The sequence below is a fragment of the Nyctereutes procyonoides genome, unplaced genomic scaffold, assembly GCF_905146905.1.
Source record: "Nyctereutes procyonoides isolate TBG_1078 unplaced genomic scaffold, NYPRO_anot_genome, whole genome shotgun sequence".
Lineage (NCBI taxonomy): Eukaryota > Metazoa > Chordata > Mammalia > Carnivora > Canidae > Nyctereutes > Nyctereutes procyonoides.
In genome coordinates this window covers 20,834,405-20,847,198 of record NW_026575035.1, presented here as the reverse complement: position 1 = coordinate 20,847,198, position 12,794 = coordinate 20,834,405, and the positions used below count along the sequence as shown (strand labels likewise).

The following is a 12,794-nucleotide window of genomic DNA, read 5'->3' as shown; positions in this document are numbered from 1 at the left end:
TGAGGGCATGGAGCAGCCTGAGTAGTCACTGTTAAAGTATACATGTAGAAATACACTTTTTGTGCATTCATCCACTTTCTACATTCAGGGCAAATATTTGATAAGCATGATTAGATATCAGGGTATCCAAAGTCCCAAATTTCCCCCCAAATAAGGATCTTAGGGATTGATTTATTGAATTCTGTATTTGCCAAAATCATATAGTCATGAGTTATAAGGTGCGTTAGCCACCAGACTATCTGCACACTAGAATTATTGAAGAAGTTTGTTAAAAACTCAGCTCAGGAATCCCTCCTGAAGCCTCCTATCTCCAGATTCCTAGGAATCTGTGTTTTAAAGAGCAACCCAGCTAATTTTCAGAAAATAAGCCACTTGAATGAAGAAATCTCTGAAAAGAACATATAAACCAAGTGTTTTCAAAGAGGTTGCACAACTCAAACCCCAAAGTTAACAACTATTGCAACTTACTTGTTTTCCCAACTAAGATTCACTGAGTGGTGGTCACAGGTCACAGGTCACAGGTGGTGCTCTTCTAAATGTAGATGTTACTTTAGTTAACCGGGCGAATATAATCTCTGTCTCTTTACAAAGGAAATAGACATAAGATAAGACATAAATAAAAATGAAAATAAGTATACATTATTATGAAAGATGTATTACCAAGGAAATAAAATGCTTTGGCAAAGGTTATCAGGAAAAGCTTAGCTTAAAAGGGATTATTTAACTAAATGTCATGAAAGGGCCAACACACAAGTGTTCATGCAGTGCAAACAGCAGGTGCAAAACTCCTGCAGGTGGACCACGGTTTGAGTGTTTGAAGAAAAAGGCGAGAGTGCCAGATGAAGTGCAACGAGCAAGGGAACAAGTGGCCAAGTCATGCCAGAGAGGAAGAGGAGATCTGAATGCAGACACCTTCTGTGCCATTAACAGAAATTGGGGTTTTAATTGTGATGGAAGGCATGGATGAGTTTCAAGTTGGAAATTATATGATATAATCTATATTAAAAAAAATGAGTGGACAGTGGGTTACATAGAGGCAAGAAGGGGAACAAAGGTTGAAATTCATGTTTTTGGGATAAACTTCAAGAATATTATTTAAAGGATTCTGAGATACACACACACATGCACAAGCACAACCTGAGGAGTACTGGTAAGATAAAAATTGCTATTTTATTTTTTTAAAGATATTTATTTATTTATTTATTTATTTATTTATTTATTTGAGAGAGAGCATGAGCAGTGGGGAGAGGCAGAGGGAGAGGAAGAAGCAGACTTCCCACCAAGAACGGAGCCTGATGTGGGGCTCCATTCCAGGGCCCTGAGTTCATGACCTGAGCTGAAGGCAGATGTTTAACTGACTGAACCAGGTGCCCCAGCAATTGCTGTTTTAATAAAAACAGCAATTTATTTTTATTTTTTAAATTACATATAAAATATTGACTATTAACATTTATTAAAATTGTTTATTTTCATAAATCATTTCTTTTTGATTAAACAAAATGAGGTGCTGATTTCAAAGGGACTTGGCAAAACCAAACACATCAGGACAAAGCAAAAGAGAGACATTAAAAACTGTGCAGTTGAAATCTACAGCCAAAGGAAATAGTTAAGATCTTCAAGCGATGTTTACCAGTCAAGTTATCCTGCTTGATTCTCCATGTTTATCAAATCACGTCTAGGAGTTCTGGTTTCTGCTTATCTCTGCAAAGGCTAACAGAATTTAAAAAGAGTATATTTTCAAAAAGATGAATTATGAATAAACAAAAGTCTACATAGATGAATAGGCATTTTAGAATCTTTTAAGTGGTAGATTGCTCCCCACACAATTCTTTCATTTTTCTGTAATTTTTCATAATAAAATACTGGGGAAAAGAATATATTGAAAAATTATCACACTTTTCTACAAAATGCAGAAAAGTGTCGAATTCCATGAGACATGAGTCTCAGGCACATTTTAGTATACATTCAGTTTAATTGAAATTTACACAATATACTAAGTATTTTTAATTTTCCTTAGTATTTACTTGTAAGGTAATAGAAAATATAGATTGTTCTCTGTCCCCTGGTTTCTGGCACAGAGTTCTTGAAACCCTTATAATTTCCTGGGTAATACTGATAAGGCAACTCTGGGTGGGCCCCTGGATGGTTCCTAGAAGACCAAACCGTAATTAGAAGCTTGGAATTTGCAGCCTCACCCCCATTCTCTTGAGAAGGGAGAAGGCCTGAAAATGGAGTTCAGGATCCATCATTCCTACATGAGGAAACCTCCACGAAAATCCCAAAAGTATGGAGTTTAGAAAACTTCCAGGCTGGTGAACACATCCACAGCAGGAGAGTGATGTACCCCAGCTCCAAGGGGACAGAAGCTCTGGTGCTCCCCACCTTCTGAGACCTCTCCTTAAGTATCTTTTCATCTGGCTATTTATCTATATCCTTTATCCCATGCTTAAATAAACTGCTCAACCTAAATGAGTATTTCCCAGAGTTCTGTGGGCTATTCTAGCAATTCAAACAAACTTGAGGATGGAGTCATGGGAGCCCTGGATTTGTAGCCAATTGGACAGAAGCTGTGGCATCTGGAGTGAGGAGTGAGCAATGTCAGGTAGATGGTGTCAGAATTGTGTTAATTTGTAGTACCCCCAGCTGGTGTCCCTGAGAATTGCTTGGTGGGGGGAATCCTCCACATATTTGGTGGCCAGGGAGAGGTGTTCTGTGTGTGGCTGTGGTGTGAGAGGAGAGGAGGCATGGGAGAAATAGTGGGGAGGAACTACACCAGAGAGAAAAAGTAAGTTTCTTTAATATATTACTAAACAATTTCAATGACTGGGACTCCATATTTTAACATAAGTCTCCACATGATGGTCCAATAGCTTCCAAATAAAACATCATATCTTTTTTTTCTGAGAAACCATGAAGTGAGTTTTGGTAAAAAGAATTCAAGAAAAGAGTTATGTATTTATTTTCTGTAATTTTTTCAGGGGAGTGATGGAGCACACTACTTTTTTTTTTTATTTTTTAATTGAATGTGGTTAAAAAAAGATAGAAAGTAAATATCACCAATACTCCCATAGTCCCAGAGCTGACCACTGATAACATATGGCGATATATTATGGTTAAGGCATTTTTCTTATCTATGTCACATGTGTTCATATGTATTTTTAATCCTACAGGCAATATAGTAATAAGTGGAGCTCTGGGAGCATGGGGCAGGATTGAACTCAGCATGCTCACTGGGCAAAGACAGGATGGACTTAGTGTGGAAAGTGAGAAAAGGGCATCCAGGAGAGGTGGCCCCACATCCAAGGTGGGAAGGGTAATGGGAAGGGGTGCACAGGAGAGAGGAAAAGAGAGGTGACCAGCAAAGGGCAACAAAAAAGAAAGGACAGGGCACCTGGGTGGCTCAGTGGGTTAACGTCTGCCTTCAGCTCAGGTCATGATATCAGGGTCTGGGGGTAGAGTGAGCCCCATGTGGGGTTCCTTGCTCAGCAGGGAGTCTGTTTCTCCCTCTGCCTCTTCCCCAATTCATATTTTCTCTCACTCTCTCAAATAAATAAATAAATAAATAAATAAATAAATAAATAAATAAATAAATAAAATATTTAAAAAACAAAAAGGAAAGGGCAGAGAATTAGGGCCAAGGAGACTGAACACAGGCCTGTCCTGTGCGCGGTCCCCTGGCAGAAGCCTGATGTGTGGCTCTCCACATTGGCGTGTGGCTGCCCATCCCAGCATGTGCTCTCCACCTCAGCAAATGGCCCCCACTTCAGCTCTAAATGTGGCCTTGTGTACGGGCATTTTCTGACCAAAGTGTGCATGCCAATATATTCCATGGTTCCCTTCCAAGGGGATTTGTGGCCTCCCACAGTGAGAACTACTAACACAACAGAGGGGTGGACATGACACTGAAGGACAATTGTTAATGCTCAGTGCTTCATCCTCCATAAATGAAATATTTGATAGCACTCAAAGCGCTCCCAGATGGAAGAGGAAAGAGGTAGCTGTGCTCCTAAGGGTCTTGTTTGAAAATGCAGAGGACCTGAGGGAGGGCGATTGGAAGTGGCTGAGCTAAGAACTTCCTGAGTCAGCAAGAAAGGCTTGCAAGGCACTGTTAGCATTTCAGCTCTCTTCCTGCATCAGCAGCAGTGAAAAGCTGAGCTCAGCTCCCTTCTTCACTACAGGGGCTGGGATTCACTCCAGGTTTGCTTTGTTGCCCAGCAGGGCACCTCAGTTTCTGGTCCTCACTCATCAGAACAAGGTGGTTTTGTGAAAAATGTCTCTAAAGGAAGAAACCAAGGTTTGAGTTAGGGCTCAGCCACTGACCTCCAGGAGGAAGGCACAGGCTCTGTGGCTTCCCATTTTCTTCTCTGTAAAATGAGGGAGATGGTTTAGTTCCAAGATGCTGGGATTGCTCTTCTAAGACATCTGCAAAGTCAACTGAGCTATTCAGCCACGGGTGATTCAGGAACGCAACACCTCGTTAGCTCTATGTATTGGAATGGATCTTTGAACTTTACTCTTGCTCTTGAAAGGTAGTCTATTTGTTCTATTCCTTCTTGGAAAATCTGTTCTATTCCTTCTTGGATTAAGAACAAGCACCAACAACTTGTGGTTCAAGAGTTACCTGTATTCTAATTTAAAGAGATGGGGCAGTTATCACAACTAGCAATAGAGCATCCCCGGCTCTGTCACCTGACAGCTAACTTTGTAAATTGGACACAACAGGAGAGCCTATGAAGTACGTCCTATGAATATATCTCTCAATATTTCTCTGTCTTCAGAGCCAACTTTTTGGACAAGTGACTACATTTCCATTAGTATGAACCAAATGGTTTCCTTGTACCTGTCATCAGAAAAATGTGAGGTTTGGCTTCTAAGGGCAAAGGGAAGCAGCGATGTGAGTCACTCATCAGCATCAGGTCTAAGGCCACAACTTCCAATGGATAATGCAAACCTGCTTTCCCCTTTGGCAGTCTTGAGAAGTATGTTATCTAGAGGCAATCGGCTGTTTCTCAAGCATAGATTTGTTGTTTTATAAATGGTGAGCTCTGAAAGGGCAAGGCTGGAAAATTTGGCTCTGCACAGAATACATACCATGGCTCCAGTGGGAGGTTGTTTACAGGAATGAAGTTTCTACCATTTGAGTGAATTGTTTAGTGGAGCACATAAGGCAGAGAGCTGCTTAAGCTCTGCAGGGGGAGAGCCATGGGTTGCCCTCTTCTCAATCACGTCTTTCCTTGTAAGTGAACTATGACACGGGCAATGGCTTAGGTTATAAATACAAAAAAAATGTAGAGTGAACTGATGATAATTGTGTACCTTGACATGTAAGTAATTTGACATACACTCGCGATTAAGAGTGAGTGTTTGTAAACTAAAAACAGTAAATGGTTCACTGCCTTTTAAAGGGAAGGGTCTACCATGTTTTAATTAACCTTTCTGTTCTCTGACAGCTTCTGCCATATTTGTATGGACCTCTCAAAAAACGAGGTTAATAAATGGGCTTACTTGCTCACTCACATGTCTAGCTAATAGGTTTGAGAAGCCCAATGTCACTATTCAACTCCCTACAGAGCTTTGTGAGATGAAATGCAGCTTAAAAATAAAGTCCTATCAGGTCATTCTTTTACAAATGTGGCATGTGCCTCTACTGCTTTGAAAAATTCGTGCAGGTTGATTTAGCACCTCAAATGGAGGAAGTATTAATGCCTGTGAAAGTTTACATTGTATCTTTCCAAGCCCCTTAAGAGATAAGCAGAAATTAACAACAGAGGTGTTTGATGTTCTAAAATGATTAACTGTTAAAATGAAGTTCCTTGGAGAGCATAAAAAAAATCACTGTATCCAAGCAAGCCAAATCTGATTCAATTCAACCAATTGTTGAACATCTACTATGAGCTCCGCCTGGATTTAAGAGCCAACAGTGCATATCTAGAGCAAGTCTTTCATATATTGAGCTTGCTAAAAAAAAAAAAAAAAAAAAGAAAGAAAGAAAAAAAACCCTCAGCACAACCCTTTCAAAATTGTTATCTATATTTTACAAACGAGAGGCTTAGATTTTAGAAATATCAAGGCACTGACCTGATTTCATCCAGCTAGTAAGAGAGCAGAACTAGAACTAGATCTCAACGTTTCCTTTACTCAACTCATTTATCCATTTACGTAATTTTGTTGAGTACCTCCTAGGGGCAAGTACTGTACCACCTGCTGGGTACATGATTCTATTCTAAGAACAAAGATGAAAAGAGTCTCATCCTCATGGCCCTTATAGTTTTGAAAGGCAGACATTCATGAGACAAATAAACCTGAGTAAATTTGCAATGATAAATTATTTTATTGAAGGCCTCTCTGAGAAAATGACATTTTAAGCGGAGACTTGAAGGAGTGAATTAGGTGAATTAGGTGAAGGAAGTGGTATGTGCATAAGAAGGGGGATGGCAACAGATGGTCAACTGGTATTCCTTGACCACTCCTCCACCCCACCCCCACCCCAAGGTAACTGGCAATCGAGGCTCTGTGGAAGATAGAAAGAGAGGGCCAGTGGGTAAACATACTGCCGTGGAAAGAGCATGGCTTCCAGGTCGCCCAGCCACTCAGGACAGAGTATCACATCAAACACAAATGATTAGGCTGCAGGTTCTTGACATGTGATCCTGGACCCGAGTTGCCCTTACTTGCAAATTTGTTAAAAATGTAAATTCTCTACTCCCATCCTAGATCTATCAAATTAAAACTCTGAAAGTGGGGCCTTGCAATCTAAATTTTAACAAACGCTTCAAGGGTTTCTCATGTATCCTAACGTCTGGGAACCTGCTCTGTGTATGCTACTTTGAGCAGCTTTATTTCTCTGAGTCTTTATTTCTTCAGCTGCAAAATAGGGCTAATCCTCTGAGGGTCAAATAGGATACATTTGCCAAATACCTGTCTTCAGTTAATGATATTACTGTAATAGATATTGAATCAGTAACTCCTCTTGAGGTACTCCAAGTGTGGTGGAAGCAAAGGGAACAATCATAACACCCTGAGGTACATGTTATGGAGCACACAGCAGAAGCCATGAGTGTTTAAGTCAAGGGAGTATCACTTCTGCTATGATACAGTGTCTGCTTCTCCCCATCACCTCCCCCAGGAAAAACAAAGTCACTGTTTATTTTATAGGTTGGGAAACTCTAGTATGGATTTTTAAAACCACTTGTCTGATTAATCAATGATGACTTTGATCAAGGGTATTTATATTTTGGTGTATTTTTACTATACTCTACCATTTGTGAGATTTATTCAGTGTATCAGCCTTCATCCATCCCAGAGAACTCTAAAAATGCAGCAGAGCTTCATTTATTCTGCTTAGAGGCAAGTGAAAGGACTGCCCACTGGCCCTGTTTGAACCTTAACCACAGTGTCTTAACTGTATAACACCAAAGGTGACTCTATCCAGAGAATTCTGGGCACTCTGTATTTAGGAGAGAACTTTGAATTTCCATCCCCAGCTGCTATAAAATTCAAATTCTGCTATTTGGAGCTGACAGATGCCACAGCTGACCGTTAATTTGTAGAATGTGATTCATTTAAAATACCAATTCCGTCTTTCTGCATTTATGGATGCTCATATACCTCTGCCATGTTCATTTTCTTAATGTGAAAAAGGTATGTGAGTTTCTGAGCTCGCCTTGCCGTAACATCCTCACAAAAGGCCACCCAAAATATATATCTGCCTTCAGCTCTATTCCCACCCTCAAACTGTCACAGCTAAGTTTGAGGACTTAGAAGGGGAAGCCTGACATTTCGACCACTAAGCTAGTGTAAACAACCCCAGAGGAAAGTTCCTTGCCAAATATGCTTTATAGGAACCAAGTGGGTAGGTTTTCTCCAGTTACAGTGGAGATAACCAAGACAGATTGAACTGGGGGAGGGGTCTCCTCTCTTTAGCCACAAACCACATGTTGATGGCTCAAGCAGCTCCATTGCATGTATTTTCATGAAAATCATGCGATTTACAAACACAAAGATATCATCTGTATCCCTATTACTCCACTTTTCTGAGAGGAGACCTCTAAAGTTATGCTTGCATTTTAAAAAGAAGGAATTATATACTTGAAACTAATATGACATATATGTTCATTATACTTAATAAAATACAAATAAATAACAACATAAAATGTAAAAGAACACACTTATTAAATGAATATAATTGTATCTTTTTCATTTCCTTTTGTGCCAGAGAAACAAACTAAAGGAATCTGAGTCAGCCTGGCCAACAGCAAACTCCAGAGCCAAATGTGAGCACACGTTATAAATCAGAGACCTCACCTTGGCTCCTCAGAAGGCACACCCAACAGCTGCTGAGCAAAGAGCAGATGATGGGGATGGGGACTCTTGGTTAGCTCTCTCATGGGAAAGGGTGGCTTTTCCCAAGTTGAAGGTGGTGAAATCCAGAAGGAGCTAATGAGGGAGACTCACACGCTGGTGGTGCTATGAGAACATGATTGAACATCATTATATTCTCTCTACCCATGTTATCATGTCTCCCACCCCATTATTTCTGGGCAGTGACTTAGGTCTTAGTTAATAAACTGCAGCTCTTATTTCTGTGCTACACCAGATGAGCCATGATGCACTTTCCTTGTCTTACCATTCATAAACTACAGCCCTGTTACACTCTCAGAATTTTAGAACAAATTTCTCTTTGCTGGAATATGGTATGTGTTTCGTGTTATTTGCTTGGACTAGTTGTTGTTGCCTCTTGTGCACTGAAGGAATGACAGAAGACAAAATGAACTTTCTTCCTGGGGGTGGTGCTGATTTTGTCTCTCCCCTAGTCAGAGACAAAAGCTGGCCATTCACACATTTATTACAGACACTTTTGTTTATTGGTTGACAACTGCTTTGATTGTGACCTTCAGGTAGATGAAATACAGTTCGAATTGTAGTTTATGAATTTGCGTGGAAAATGGCCATTTGATTTAGGGGCTCTGTACACATCTTACAAACATATCTGTTTGTCAGAGCTTATTTACTTTGGAAGATTAAAATGAAATGTCTTTTCTCATAAGCCAAGGGTGAAATAGCTCTTGTTAGCCCTTTAATATGTGAACTAATAGGTTTCCTGACAGGCAAGCAGGTCTCTGATTAACTCATATTGTTCCTCTTCAGAAGAAAGTAACTAAAATCTTAATAATGAACATACAAATATACATGAGAAACTCAAAAGAATAAACAAATGATTTTTATTGCAATAAAGTATTAGCATAAATTCTGTCATATAAAAATAGCAAAGTAAGTTAAAAATATAAAATATAGGGATCCCTGGGTGGCGCAGTGGTTTGGCACCTGCCTTTGGCCCAGGGCACGATCCTGGAGACCCAGGATCGAGTCCCCTGTCGGGCTCCCGGTGCATGGAGCCTGCTTCTCCCTCTGCCTGTGTCTCTGCCTCTCTCTCTCACTGTGTGCCTATCATAAATAAATTTTAAAAAATTTAAAAAATAGTTAAAATGTTATTTAAAATATATATATATAAAATATAAAAATAAATTAACCTACATAAAAACTCAGAAAATAGCCTTAAGTGATCCTAAATGCTTTTCAACTTTTAATGTTATTTTTGACCTATATAATACAACTTCTAAAAATTTATACTACGTTTATACTTTATGACAATTTTAAGTTTTCAGTAAACTCACACAGAAAATATAGAGACTTTTCATAAACTCCCTCCAACACACACACACGTCTCCTATTATTAACATCTTGCATTAATGTCATATATTTGTTACAATTGATGAACAAATATCAATACATTACCATTAAATGAAGTCCACAGTTTACATTAGGGGTCACTCTATGCTATGCACTCAATGGGTTTTGACAAATGCATGTATCCACCACTATAATATCATACAGAGTAGTTCTATTGTCCACCACTATAATGTCATGCAGAGTAGTTCTATTGTCCTAAAGGTCTCCTGGGCTCCATGGCTTCAGCCCCATGCCCACCATGAACCCCTGGCAACCACTAGTCTTTTTACCGTTGCTCTAACTTTTCCTATTTTAGGTGCTATATAGTTGGAATCATCCAGTAGGGAGCCTTTTAGGATTGGCTTCTTTCACTCAGCAATATGCATTTAAGTTTCCTCTGTGTCTTTTTGTGGTTTGAGAGCTCGTTTCTTTTTATCAGTGAATAACATTCCATTATCTGGAAGTACCACAGCTTGTTCATTCAGAACAATATTTTTATTATGAAATCGTTGTAAAATAGTATTTCAGGGTATTATACATAGGTTAGTAGGCTAATCTTTAGTTCTGCAATGTGGCACATTGTGTTAATTTTTTATGATCTGTATGAACTAAGGAGCTTATTTGTGAAGAGAAGTTTTCCCCAGGAACTTATACTGTCATTGCTGGGAATCATCAGTCTCTCTTTTTCTCTCCTTTGGCTTTTTCACTGAAGCAAGTCCCTGTGAAGAGTCGAACTTTCCCAATCTGGTTTTTACCCTAGTTTTCTCTTCCACTTTAACATGAATCTCAGGATGACTCTACATCCCATCTATATTGTTTTCACTGATGTACTGTGTACTAAATACCTAAACTCATCATTTCTTTGCAATTCATAACTCAGCTGAGCTGCCACCACAGTACCAGCTTCCAAGTTGTCACTCGGAATCTTTTGTTTTTTAACTCAGGTGAGTCAGGGCAAATTCATAACTCACAGCATTTGCCCTGTTGAGCAATTTTTTTCATAAGACATCATCCTGTCCTGGTTTTGTCTACTTTCTAGGGCTCTTGCTCAGCTTCTGTTGAATTCACTCCATTTCCTCTGCCTGCCTTCCTCATTAGCAAGCATCCCAGAAATCCATCACTACTACGTCCCATTTTCCCAGCCTCAAGTATAGGCTGAAGCTAAAAAGCTTCAGAACTGACATTCTGGCAACTAGACAAGATACAGGATCATAAAGAGAAATATAAGACACAGTTAATCATCTCCTGGAGTTTTTGGACAATATTAGATAAGAGAACTAGCCTTGCTCTGTTTTTAAGCAATGAATTATTTCTCCAATCACACTAAGGTGATGATGGGTATTCCAAGCACTGCTGACCTTCTAACATTATCTTGGCTGGGATATTATGCACTATGATGGCGTTTCTTTGGGGTTTTCTAAAGTATTAAAATATTCACCTTCCTCCAATTTCCCTGGATGTCTGCATCTCTCTGATTTGTTACATTCAATGACAAAATATTAGCATCCTTATTTTTATTTCTTTTTTTTTCTTATTTTTATTTCTTAAATATTTATTTATTTGAGAGAGAGAACACATAGGAGGGAGGGGCAGAGGGAGAGGGGAGAGAGAGAATCTTCAAGCAGACTCCCCATTGAATACAGAGTTGGATTCAGGACTTGATCCCAAGATCCATGAGATCATGACTAGAGTTGAAACCAAAAGTCAGACACTTAACCGACTGAACCACCCAGAGGCCCCAACATCCTCATTATTAGATGACTCCCCCAGCCAAGGATTCACCCCTCTCTCTGCTGCTTTACCTCACACCCTATCACCTCACCATGGCACCACCCTGCCACCACAGTCCCAGCTTCCAAGTTGTCACTCAGAATCTTTTGTTTTTTTAAGATTTTATTTTTCATTTATTTGAGAGAAAAAGTATGAGTTGGGAGGAGGAGCCGAGGGAAAGGGAAAAGAAGATCCCTGCTGAGCAGGGAGCCCGATGCAGGTGCTTAATCCCAGGACCCTATGACCACCATCTGAGCTAAGAGCAGATGTTTAACTGACAGCCATCCAAAGTACCCCATCATTCAGAGAATCTTAATTGGTGTCTAATTTCCCATTCTAGAAGAAATCCACCAAACCATGAATAGATTTCTCTTGGGGGTGATTTGTTTTGCCCATAATCAAGACAATGTTGAGTTTGAATATAGCATTTTGTTCTCACTGCATCTTGAAAATTTTGTGAAAATCCTACTTGGTAATTACAGGCCAGACCCCTTTTCCCCTCACCCAAAGCACATGTGCAAAGAAAGACATAGGCATTTTTTACCTCTTGAAATTATACAAGTTAAAGCAAAGAAAGAGCTTATTTAGTAATCAGGAACATAGGAATAGCCAATGTTGTGTTGAGGCTGGAGTCAGACTGTCTCCAATAAGCAGCCCCTCACCTTGTTTTTCCCTCACTATTCCACTGCCTCAACACCCCTCACCCCAAGAGGACCACTTTCCTATACCCCTTCCCATGTCAAACACCGAGGGCACAGGTCTGGACAGCTGACTCACATCCCATGTCTCAGCAGCAGTAACATTATTCAGAATTGTCACAGTGACATCCTGTGACATCTCACTAGCTGGCAAGTCCTTGTTCCTGCCGTTTCATCTGTGTCGCCTTACCCAGCTAAATCCACTTCACTTAATCCTTACATCTGAGGGTGTGGTGGACACACACATACCAACTGACAAAAATAAATGGGGCTATAGAAGGACAGCATAAGAGTATATTACTTACTTGTGCAAAGTACTTAATGGTGGTTTTTCCTCTGTGGCTTCTGTACAATTCTCTTACTACATTAGAGTCACTATATCCACAGAAGTTGGTTGCAAGTTCTTGAGATATTTATTTCTTGCCCTGCAATCCTTAAGGCTGAAATCATTCTTCCCTGTTACCAAATTGATGACAATTCCTCAAAGTCATTTCCAAATTAGATACAAAGTCAAATGTAAGACACCCAAGTTTCTTACAGAGGCTTAAACGTCCATGGCACAAGGATTTTATTTTTTGGTGTTGTTCGCCAAGTAGT

The 12,794-nt window shown here is 39.7% G+C and overlaps 1 long non-coding RNA gene across 1 annotated transcript; it reads right to left on the bottom strand.

Moving 5' to 3' along the window:
- Positions 1-509: 509 nt before the first annotated feature.
- LOC129505277 (uncharacterized) lies at positions 510-12,569 on the bottom strand. The gene is made up of 3 exons (XR_008663504.1): positions 12,503-12,569; positions 1,631-1,710; positions 510-581 (listed from the first exon to the last, which is right to left on the bottom strand). It is a non-coding gene; the product is annotated as an uncharacterized LOC129505277 (long non-coding RNA).
- Positions 12,570-12,794: the final 225 nt, after the last annotated feature.